Below are 12,155 nucleotides of genomic sequence, written 5' to 3' on the forward strand. Positions count from 1 at the left end.
TTTCTTTTTTAGTGCCAATAGTGTTATAGTATCTTCATTTTTATCTGAAACAGTAGATGTTTAATTACCAAAGGAAGTGGTACTCCCCACCATATTGGCAAATTGTTCATCCATAAAACCAAAGGTAGGTAAATTGGATATGATTGAAAGAGAAATTTCCGAAAAGAGAATAGACTTACAACCCTATAGTTTACCAATATATAAACAGATTATTACCATCACCAAGTGATCACATATATACTGCCATACAGACAGACAAGACAATACAATGAGTATTCAAATTCAAAACCTCAGGTAGGCAGTTCATGTATTGTATTGTAGAGTGTTTTATAGGTGTGAATGAGGAGTTCGAAGTACGCACCCATGTGTGTCTGGAGTCAGTGGAGTTTCCAAAGATGTGGTTTGATATGAGTTCATCCTTTGAGGTTGAGGACTTGTCTGTCTGCAGTGTTTTAACCAGTCTGCAGTCTTCTTTTGAGCTAGTTGGTTATCCCTGCGAATCGGCTATTTCCATAGTCTAGACTGCTGGTGATGAGGGCTAGGGGGATTGTTTAAAGGTTGGTCTCTGTTAGCCACTTGAAGATTTTCTTCAGCATCCTTAGGATATTGAAGCAGGACGCTGGTACAGCTTTGACTTGAATGGCCATGTTATGTTATGTCACAGTTTCTTGTAGTATTTACAACAAGGGGTGGTGAGGGACAGAGTCTCTGAATTAAGCAGAAAGCTCTCACCCAGTCAAGAGATCAGGGCTAGATCCAACACCGTTTTTTAGCTCACTGCACCATCCCAGTTTCAGAACCTGGCTGTATGCAAATTAGTCTGTTCCTGTCCCAGTGCATGATGGGAACAGGGCAAACCAAACTACAAAAGCCAATTCTTACACTGGGAAGGAAACAAGCTCCCGGGGACCGGTTTCTGGCATTACAGCCGTCTTCGGCCCGGTTTGCTTGAATCCTGATGGTGCAATGAGCAAGGGTCTCACATCTGAGAATACCCTTCCACGCTTAGGGTGGACAAAAATATTTACAACAAGGGGTGGTGAGGGACAGAGTCTCTGAATTAAGCAGAAAGCTCTCACCCAGTCAAGAGATCAGGGCTAGATCCAACACCGTTTTTTAGCTCACTGCACCATCCCAGTTTCAGAACCTGGCTGTATGCAAATTAGTCTGTTCCTGTCCCAGTGCATGATGGGAACAGGGCAAACCAAACTACAAAAGCCAATTCTTACACTGGGAAGGAAACAAGCTCCCGGGGACCGGTTTCTGGCATTACAGCCGTCTTCGGCCCGGTTTGCTTGAATCCTGATGGTGCAATGAGCAAGGGTCTCACATCTGAGAATACCCTTCCACGCTTAGGGTGGACAAAAATATTTACAACAAGGGGTGGTGAGGGACAGAGTCTCTGAATTAAGCAGAAAGCTCTCACCCAGTCAAGAGATCAGGGCTAGATCCAACACCGTTTTTTAGCTCACTGCACCATCCCAGTTTCAGAACCTGGCTGTATGCAAATTAGTCTGTTCCTGTCCCAGTGCATGATGGGAACAGGGCAAACCAAACTACAAAAGCCAATTCTTACACTGGGAAGGAAACAAGCTCCCGGGGACCGGTTTCTGGCATTACAGCCGTCTTCGGCCCGGTTTGCTTGAATCCTGATGGTGCAATGAGCAAGGGTCTCACATCTGAGAATACCCTTCCACGCTTAGGGTGGACAAAAATATTTACAACAAGGGGTGGTGAGGGACAGAGTCTCTGAATTAAGCAGAAAGCTCTCACCCAGTCAAGAGATCAGGGCTAGATCCAACACCGTTTTTTAGCTCACTGCACCATCCCAGTTTCAGAACCTGGCTGTATGCAAATTAGTCTGTTCCTGTCCCAGTGCATGATGGGAACAGGGCAAACCAAACTACAAAAGCCAATTCTTACACTGGGAAGGAAACAAGCTCCCGGGGACCGGTTTCTGGCATTACAGCCGTCTTCGGCCCGGTTTGCTTGAATCCTGATGGTGCAATGAGCAAGGGTCTCACATCTGAGAATACCCTTCCACGCTTAGGGTGGACAAAAATATTTACAACAAGGGGTGGTGAGGGACAGAGTCTCTGAATTAAGCAGAAAGCTCTCACCCAGTCAAGAGATCAGGGCTAGATCCAACACCGTTTTTTAGCTCACTGCACCATCCCAGTTTCAGAACCTGGCTGTATGCAAATTAGTCTGTTCCTGTCCCAGTGCATGATGGGAACAGGGCAAACCAAACTACAAAAGCCAATTCTTACACTGGGAAGGAAACAAGCTCCCGGGGACCGGTTTCTGGCATTACAGCCGTCTTCGGCCCTGTTTGCTTGAATCCTGATGGTGCAATGAGCAAGGGTCTCACATCTGAGAATACCCTTCCACGCTTAGGGTGGACAAAAATATTTACAACAAGGGGTGGTGAGGGACAGAGTCTCTGAATTAAGCAGAAAGCTCTCACCCAGTCAAGAGATCAGGGCTAGATCCAACACCGTTTTTTAGCTCACTGCACCATCCCAGTTTCAGAACCTGGCTGTATGCAAATTAGTCTGTTCCTGTCCCAGTGCATGATGGGAACAGGGCAAACCAAACTACAAAAGCCAATTCTTACACTGGGAAGGAAACAAGCTCCCGGGGACCGGTTTCTGGCATTACAGCCGTCTTCGGCCCGGTTTGCTTGAATCCTGATGGTGCAATGAGCAAGGGTCTCACATCTGAGAATACCCTTCCACGCTTAGGGTGGACAAAAATATTTACAACAAGGGGTGGTGAGGGACAGAGTCTCTGAATTAAGCAGAAAGCTCTCACCCAGTCAAGAGATCAGGGCTAGATCCAACACCGTTTTTTAGCTCACTGCACCATCCCAGTTTCAGAACCTGGCTGTATGCAAATTAGTCTGTTCCTGTCCCAGTGCATGATGGGAACAGGGCAAACCAAACTACAAAAGCCAATTCTTACACTGGGAAGGAAACAAGCTCCCGGGGACCGGTTTCTGGCATTACAGCCGTCTTCGGCCCGGTTTGCTTGAATCCTGATGGTGCAATGAGCAAGGGTCTCACATCTGAGAATACCCTTCCACGCTTAGGGTGGACAAAAATATTTACAACAAGGGGTGGTGAGGGACAGAGTCTCTGAATTAAGCAGAAAGCTCTCACCCAGTCAAGAGATCAGGGCTAGATCCAACACCGTTTTTTAGCTCACTGCACCATCCCAGTTTCAGAACCTGGCTGTATGCAAATTAGTCTGTTCCTGTCCCAGTGCATGATGGGAACAGGGCAAACCAAACTACAAAAGCCAATTCTTACACTGGGAAGGAAACAAGCTCCCGGGGACCGGTTTCTGGCATTACAGCCGTCTTCGGCCCGGTTTGCTTGAATCCTGATGGTGCAATGAGCAAGGGTCTCACATCTGAGAATACCCTTCCACGCTTAGGGTGGACAAAAATATTTACAACAAGGGGTGGTGAGGGACAGAGTCTCTGAATTAAGCAGAAAGCTCTCACCCAGTCAAGAGATCAGGGCTAGATCCAACACAGTTTTTTAGCTCACTGCACCATCCCAGTTTCAGAACCTGGCTGTATGCAAATTAGTCTGTTCCTGTCCCAGTGCATGATGGGAACAGGGCAAACCAAACTACAAAAGCCAATTCTTACACTGGGAAGGAAACAAGCTCCCGGGGACCGGTTTCTGGCATTACAGCCGTCTTCGGCCCGGTTTGCTTGAATCCTGATGGTGCAATGAGCAAGGGTCTCACATCTGAGAATACCCTTCCACGCTTAGGGTGGACAAAAATATTTACAACAAGGGGTGGTGAGGGACAGAGTCTCTGAATTAAGCAGAAAGCTCTCACCCAGTCAAGAGATCAGGGCTAGATCCAACACCGTTTTTTAGCTCACTGCACCATCCCAGTTTCAGAACCTGGCTGTATGCAAATTAGTCTGTTCCTGTCCCAGTGCATGATGGGAACAGGGCAAACCAAACTACAAAAGCCAATTCTTACACTGGGAAGGAAACAAGCTCCCGGGGACCGGTTTCTGGCATTACAGCCGTCTTCGGCCCGGTTTGCTTGAATCCTGATGGTGCAATGAGCAAGGGTCTCACATCTGAGAATACCCTTCCACGCTTAGGGTGGACAAAAATATTTACAACAAGGGGTGGTGAGGGACAGAGTCTCTGAATTAAGCAGAAAGCTCTCACCCAGTCAAGAGATCAGGGCTAGATCCAACACCGTTTTTTAGCTCACTGCACCATCCCAGTTTCAGAACCTGGCTGTATGCAAATTAGTCTGTTCCTGTCCCAGTGCATGATGGGAACAGGGCAAACCAAACTACAAAAGCCAATTCTTACACTGGGAAGGAAACAAGCTCCCGGGGACCGGTTTCTGGCATTACAGCCGTCTTCGGCCCGGTTTGCTTGAATCCTGATGGTGCAATGAGCAAGGGTCTCACATCTGAGAATACCCTTCCACGCTTAGGGTGGACAAAAATATTTACAACAAGGGGTGGTGAGGGACAGAGTCTCTGAATTAAGCAGAAAGCTCTCACCCAGTCAAGAGATCAGGGCTAGATCCAACACCGTTTTTTAGCTCACTGCACCATCCCAGTTTCAGAACCTGGCTGTATGCAAATTAGTCTGCCAGAAACCGGTCCCCGGTAGCTTGTCTCCTTTCTGGTGAAGAATTGGCTTGGTAGTTTAGTCTGCCCTGTTCCCATGATGCACTGGGCCAGGGACAGACTGATTTGCATATAGCCAGGTTCTGAGCTGGGATGGGGCAGAGAGATAAATAACGGTGATGGATCAAGCCCTGATCTTTGGACTGGGTAAGAGTGGTCTGCTTAATTCAGACACTCTGTTCATCACCACCCCCTTTTCTGAATCGTTTTTGGCCACTATAGGTGTGGCAGGGTATACTCAGACATGAGTCCCTTTCTCACTGCTCCATCAGGATTCAAGCAAGCCGGGCCGAAGACGGCTGAAATGCCAGAAACCGGTCCCCGGTAGCTTGTCTCCTTTCTGGTGAAGAATTGGCTTGGTAGTTTAGTCTGCCCTGTTCCCATGATGCACTGGGCCAGGGACAGACTGATTTGCATATAGCCAGGTTCTGAGCTGGGATGGGGCAGTGAGATAAATAACGGTGATGGATCAAGCCCTGATCTTTGGACTGGGTAAGAGTGGTCTGCTTAATTCAGACACTCTGTTCATCACCACCCCCTTTTCTGAATCGTTTTTGGCCACTATAGGTGTGGCAGGGTATACTCAGACATGAGTCCCTTTCTCACTGCTCCATCAGGATTCAAGCAAGCCGGGCCGAAGACGGCTGAAATGCCAGAAACCGGTCCCCGGTAGCTTGTCTCCTTTCTGGTGAAGAATTGGCTTGGTAGTTTAGTCTGCCCTGTTCCCATGATGCACTGGGCCAGGGACAGACTGATTTGCATATAGCCAGGTTCTGAGCTGGGATGGGGCAGTGAGATAAATAACGGTGATGGATCAAGCCCTGATCTTTGGACTGGGTAAGAGTGGTCTGCTTGATTCAGACACTCTGTTCATCACCACCCCCTTTTCTGAATCGTTTTTGGCCACTATAGGTGTGGCAGGGTATACTCAGACATGAGTCCCTTTCTCACTGCTCCATCAGGATTCAAGCAAGCCGGGCCGAAGACGGCTGAAATGCCAGAAACCGGTCCCCGGTAGCTTGTCTCCTTTCTGGTGAAGAATTGGCTTGGTAGTTTAGTCTGCCCTGTTCCCATGATGCACTGGGCCAGGGACAGACTGATTTGCATATAGCCAGGTTCTGAGCTGGGATGGGGCAGTGAGATAAATAACGGTGATGGATCAAGCCCTGATCTTTGGACTGGGTAAGAGTGGTCTGCTTAATTCAGACACTCTGTTCATCACCACCCCCTTTTCTGAATCGTTTTTGGCCACTATAGGTGTGGCAGGGTATACTCAGACATGAGTCCCTTTCTCACTGCTCCATCAGGATTCAAGCAAGCCGGGCCGAAGACGGCTGAAATGCCAGAAACCGGTCCCCGGTAGCTTGTCTCCTTTCTGGCGAAGAATTGGCTTGGTAGTTTAGTCTGCCCTGTTCCCATGATGCACTGGGCCAGGGACAGACTGATTTGCATATAGCCAGGTTCTGAGCTGGGATGGGGCAGTGAGATAAATAACGGTGATGGATCAAGCCCTGATCTTTGGACTGGGTAAGAGTGGTCTGCTTAATTCAGACACTCTGTTCATCACCACCCCCTTTTCTGAATCGTTTTTGGCCACTATAGGTGTGGCAGGGTATACTCAGACATGAGTCCCTTTCTCACTGCTCCATCAGGATTCAAGCAAGCCGGGCCGAAGACGGCTGAAATGCCAGAAACCGGTCCCCGGTAGCTTGTCTCCTTTCTGGTGAAGAATTGGCTTGGTAGTTTAGTCTGCCCTGTTCCCATGATGCACTGGGCCAGGGACAGACTGATTTGCATATAGCCAGGTTCTGAGCTGGGATGGGGCAGTGAGATAAATAACGGTGATGGATCAAGCCCTGATCTTTGGACTGGGTAAGAGAGACACTCTGTTCATCACCACCCCCTTTTCTGAATCGTTTTTGGCCACTATAGGTGTGGCAGGGTATACTCAGACATGAGTCCCTTTCTCACTGCTCCATCAGGATTCAAGCAAGCCGGGCCGAAGACGGCTGAAATGCCAGAAACCGGTCCCCGGTAGCTTGTCTCCTTTCTGGTGAAGAATTGGCTTGGTAGTTTAGTCTGCCCTGTTCCCATGATGCACTGGGCCAGGGACAGACTGATTTGCATATAGCCAGGTTCTGAGCTGGGATGGGGCAGTGAGATAAATAACGGTGATGGATCAAGCCCTGATCTTTGGACTGGGTAAGAGTGGTCTGCTTAATTCAGACACTCTGTTCATCACCACCCCCTTTTCTGAATCGTTTTTGGCCACTATAGGTGTGGCAGGGTATACTCAGACATGAGTCCCTTTCTCACTGCTCCATCAGGATTCAAGCAAGCCGGGCCGAAGACGGCTGAAATGCCAGAAACCGGTCCCCGGTAGCTTGTCTCCTTTCTGGTGAAGAATTGGCTTGGTAGTTTAGTCTGCCCTGTTCCCATGATGCACTGGGCCAGGGACAGACTGATTTGCATATAGCCAGGTTCTGAGCTGGGATGGGGCAGTGAGATAAATAACGGTGATGGATCAAGCCCTGATCTTTGGACTGGGTAAGAGTGGTCTGCGTAATTCAGACACTCTGTTCATCACCACCCCCTTTTCTGAATCGTTTTTGGCCACTATAGGTGTGGCAGGGTATACTCAGACATGAGTCCCTTTCTCACTGCTCCATCAGGATTCAAGCAAGCCGGGCCGAAGACGGCTGAAATGCCAGAAACCGGTCCCCGGTAGCTTGTCTCCTTTCTGGTGAAGAATTGGCTTGGTAGTTTAGTCTGCCCTGTTCCCATGATGCACTGGGCCAGGGACAGACTGATTTGCATATAGCCAGGTTCTGAGCTGGGATGGGGCAGTGAGATAAATAACGGTGATGGATCAAGCCCTGATCTTTGGACTGGGTAAGAGTGGTCTGCTTAATTCAGATACTCTGTTCATCACCACCCCCTTTTCTGAATCGTTTTTGGCCACTATAGGTGTGGCAGGGTATACTCAGACATGAGTCCCTTTCTCACTGCTCCATCAGGATTCAAGCAAGCCGGGCCGAAGACGGCTGAAATGCCAGAAACCGGTCCCCGGTAGCTTGTCTCCTTTCTGGTGAAGAATTGGCTTGGTAGTTTAGTCTGCCCTGTTCCCATGATGCACTGGGCCAGGGACAGACTGATTTGCATATAGCCAGGTTCTGAGCTGGGATGGGGCAGTGAGATAAATAACGGTGATGGATCAAGCCCTGATCTTTGGACTGGGTAAGAGTGGTCTGCTTAATTCAGACACTCTGTTCATCACCACCCCCTTTTCTGAATCGTTTTTGGCCACTATAGGTGTTGCAGGGTATACTCAGACATGAGTCCCTTTCTCACTGCTCCATCAGGATTCAAGCAAGCCGGGCCGAAGACGGCTGAAATGCCAGAAACCGGTCCCCGGTAGCTTGTCTCCTTTCTGGTGAAGAATTGGCTTGGTAGTTTAGTCTGCCCTGTTCCCATGATGCACTGGGCCAGGGACAGACTGATTTGCATATAGCCAGGTTCTGAGCTGGGATGGGGCAGTGAGATAAATAACGGTGATGGATCAAGCCCTGATCTTTGGACTGGGTAAGAGTGGTCTGCTTAATTCAGACACTCTGTTCATCACCACCCCCTTTTCTGAATCGTTTTTGGCCACTATAGGTGTGGCAGGGTATACTCAGACATGAGTCCCTTTCTCACTGCTCCATCAGGATTCAAGCAAGCCGGGCCGAAGACGGCTGAAATGCCAGAAACCGGTCCCCGGTAGCTTGTCTCCTTTCTGGTGAAGAATTGGCTTGGTAGTTTAGTCTGCCCTGTTCCCATGATGCACTGGGCCAGGGACAGACTGATTTGCATATAGCCAGGTTCTGAGCTGGGATGGGGCAGTGAGATAAATAACGGTGATGGATCAAGCCCTGATCTTTGGACTGGGTAAGAGTGGTCTGCTTAATTCAGACACTCTGTTCATCACCACCCCCTTTTCTGAATCGTTTTTGGCCACTATAGGTGTGGCAGGGTATACTCAGACATGAGTCCCTTTCTCACTGCTCCATCAGGATTCAAGCAAGCCGGGCCGAAGACGGCTGAAATGCCAGAAACCGGTCCCCGGTAGCTTTGTCTCCTTTCTGGTGAAGAATTGGCTTGGTAGTTTAGTCTGCCCTGTTCCCATGATGCACTGGGCCAGGGACAGACTGATTTGCATATAGCCAGGTTCTGAGCTGGGATGGGGCAGTGAGATAAATAACGGTGATGGATCAAGCCCTGATCTTTGGACTGGGTAAGAGTGGTCTGCTTAATTCAGACACTCTGTTAATCACCACCCCCTTTTCTGAACAGTTTCTTGTAGAGCACATGGCTACCCAGAAACTGGATTCCCTGGGCTAACAGGGTGTGTGAGGGTGAGGTTGAAACTGCAATGATACTGCAAAAAGGTGAGTCTTCAGATGCTTCCTGAAACTTATCAAGTTGCAGTTGGTTCTGAGGTGAATAAAAGGGAGTTCCAGAGCTTTGATTCTAAATTGGGAAATGATCACCCTTCACGCTATTTTAAATCTAGGGATAGCTAGGAGGGAGAGATTGCTGGATCTTAGCTCTCTTGCATTGTTATATGTGGTAATAATATGATTAAGGATATGGGGACCTTGAGAATGGTTTACATTATGCATAATGTGTAAGGCTTTAAATTCAATTATTTTGCTCACCAGCAGCCAACGGGGGCTTACCAGGCTTACCAGAGCCAAGCATGCAGATTTTTTGTACACCCAGCAATACTCAGGATGCAGAATTTTAATTAACATTCAGCTTCCTGATGACATATGCAGTGCTCCCTAGGTAAGATAATTTCCATAATCTAGACATGAAAGTACTAGGCCTTGTACGACTAAGTTCTGGCTTTCCAAAGGGAGCCATTTGATCATCTTTTTGAGAGCGCTTATGAGACAGAAGCATGTGCCTGCCACATTTCTTGCCAGGGAGGCCATGGTAAAATTATTAGCCAAAAAACTCCTAGGCTCTTCACTTCTGATTTGTGGGTAGGGTATTCACTCTGGCATGAGGGCATGAGGAGGTGGTCCCAGAGCGATGAGTTGTTTCCATTTGTGTGCCCAGCTCCTCCTTCCCATGCTGCCAGTGATGGCCCATCCAAATACACCTAAGCTCCCTATTGTGTGTGCCTGCTAGGAGGAATTCACAAAGCTTGTCTGTCAGCTACACCGAGTCAAGTGACCCCGCTACAGGCTGCAGGCACTGAATGGCCAAAGGAAGAAAATGCAACTTTCTAAATGTAACATTTTCATAATTTAAAATCTGTCTTCACCATAAACTGGATTTTAAATTGTGATACCAGTGACACAAAATATGAACTAGACACCCATTCAGAAATTACACTTATAGAATGTTTCTCACTACCATGACATGTAAAACTTAAAAGTACATGTCCAACCTTTTAAATACATTGCACGCTACCCTCTGGGCTTTCCAGGACCTACCATATGGGTAACTTATATGTATTAAAAAGGAATGTTTGAGCCTGGCGAAAGGTTTATTTTGCCAGGTCGAAGTGGCAGTTTAAAGCTGCACACATACAGGCTGCAATCTTAGGTCTGAGACATGTTTAAGGGGCTACTTACGTGTGTGGCACAAACAGTGCTGCAGACCCACTAGAAGCATTTAATTTACAGGCCCTGGGCACAGTCATGCCACCTTACTAGGGACTTATAAGTAAATTAAATGGACTAATTGAGTATAAGCCAATATTACCATGTTTAGAGGAGAGGGCACAAGCACTTTAGCACTGTTCAGCAAAAACAAGGTCAGAAAAAAACGGAGGAGGAAGGCAAAAGGTTTGGGCGAAGACCACACTAAAGCTGACAGGTCTAACATGTGCTTTATAAAACAACACAAAATATAACACAACTCTCATCTTTGATAACATTTATATGCCAAATGGGTGCATACAATGTGGAAAAAGTTAAACATTTAAACATTTTTGGAATAGCGTGCAACAATTCATAAGTATTTTGCAGCATGTGGTTATGGTAGTATTGCTGCAATATAGATTACTCCAAATACTTTTTTCTGTGATTTAGACATATAGAATTCCACAGTGACATGATCAGAGAAGTACTGCTAAAGAATCTTACAGCTGGAGTTGGGATTTTCTGAAGTAAACAGCTCAAGGAAGCAGTCTTTCAAAGACCAAATGATCTCATATTTGTGTCACCAAACAGTCCCTTTTAAGGTCTTGTTCAGACATCTCTAGTTGTTTTCTGCAGACTTATCACTTTGATTACTTTCATGTGTACTTAATGCCAACTTTAGGTAAGTCCCCCACTCATGATTAAATGATTCTGCTTCGTATCTTATGTCACTGATGCTGTTTGTTTGATGGCATTCCCCCATGTTTGTTCAGCTCAGAAGCATATCACAGTCACAGTGTTTTGAATGGACGAGCTGTAGTCTTTCAATACTAATATGAAGGAACTCGTTTTTGCCTGGCATCAGCAGCAGCTTTTGTTTAGCCATTATACCCACAGAACTGCATTTTGCCTGACAGAAAGAAATGACTTAAAATGACCTTGAATGAATTTAGAACTATTTTAAAAACAAGAGTCATCAAAACCCAGCATTCAAATACTTAATTAGGACATAAACAATCATCAAAATCAATAGACTTGTGAAAGTGAATATACCAATGTATATTGAAGCCACTGCCCCTTTATGATCAGACCTACTGAAAACAAAAGTACAGTCATGTTTTGCCACTATTTCTTTCATATTTCAATAAATGATATTCAAGGGCATCAGTTCCATTCTTAATTTTCTGATATTTTGCGATTAAAGCGGCATTGTAGACATCTGTAGGCCCTAGAGAAATTGTATAAGCTGTTGCAGCCTTACTGTTGGAAGAAAATATGTCTGACTCGAGGAAGCTCTTGTAATGGCATCAGGTATTGCTGCTTGTTAGCAAAATATTTGTTCCTAAATCCAGGGACTTCTAGGAACAGCCCAAGGTACTGCAGCCTAATTACAGCAAGACCTTATGACTGACTTTAGGGTCAACTAGTCATGACCTAAGGTACTGCAGCCAGCTAGAATTTTTTTTATTACTTGATTGACCTCTGGTAATGACATATGGTACTGCAGCCTACTGAAGACAATCATTTGAGTCTTACACCGAGAACTGTGTGTTGATTGGACACATTCTATTTGCAAACTGCTAACATCAAATTATTTATTGTCTTTCAGCACATTTGTGTCCTATTTTACTTTTAGTCCTTTTAGGACTTCTGGGCCTTCTTTGAAGTAAGTTGCTCATTTCTGAGGTTCTGGTGTCAGGGGGGGTCCCTTAAATCCTATAATTATATGAGTTAGGAGTGTGGGAGATAGTAGTCAATAGGTAGCTAGTCCTGAAGTATTCAAAAATCCTTCTCAGGGGTCTCACTGATACTTAGTCCTTTTTTTTTCAGAACAACATTTTATT

Source organism: Lissotriton vulgaris, chromosome 3_1, assembly GCF_964263255.1.
Source record: "Lissotriton vulgaris chromosome 3_1, aLisVul1.2, whole genome shotgun sequence".
NCBI lineage: Eukaryota > Metazoa > Chordata > Amphibia > Caudata > Salamandridae > Lissotriton > Lissotriton vulgaris.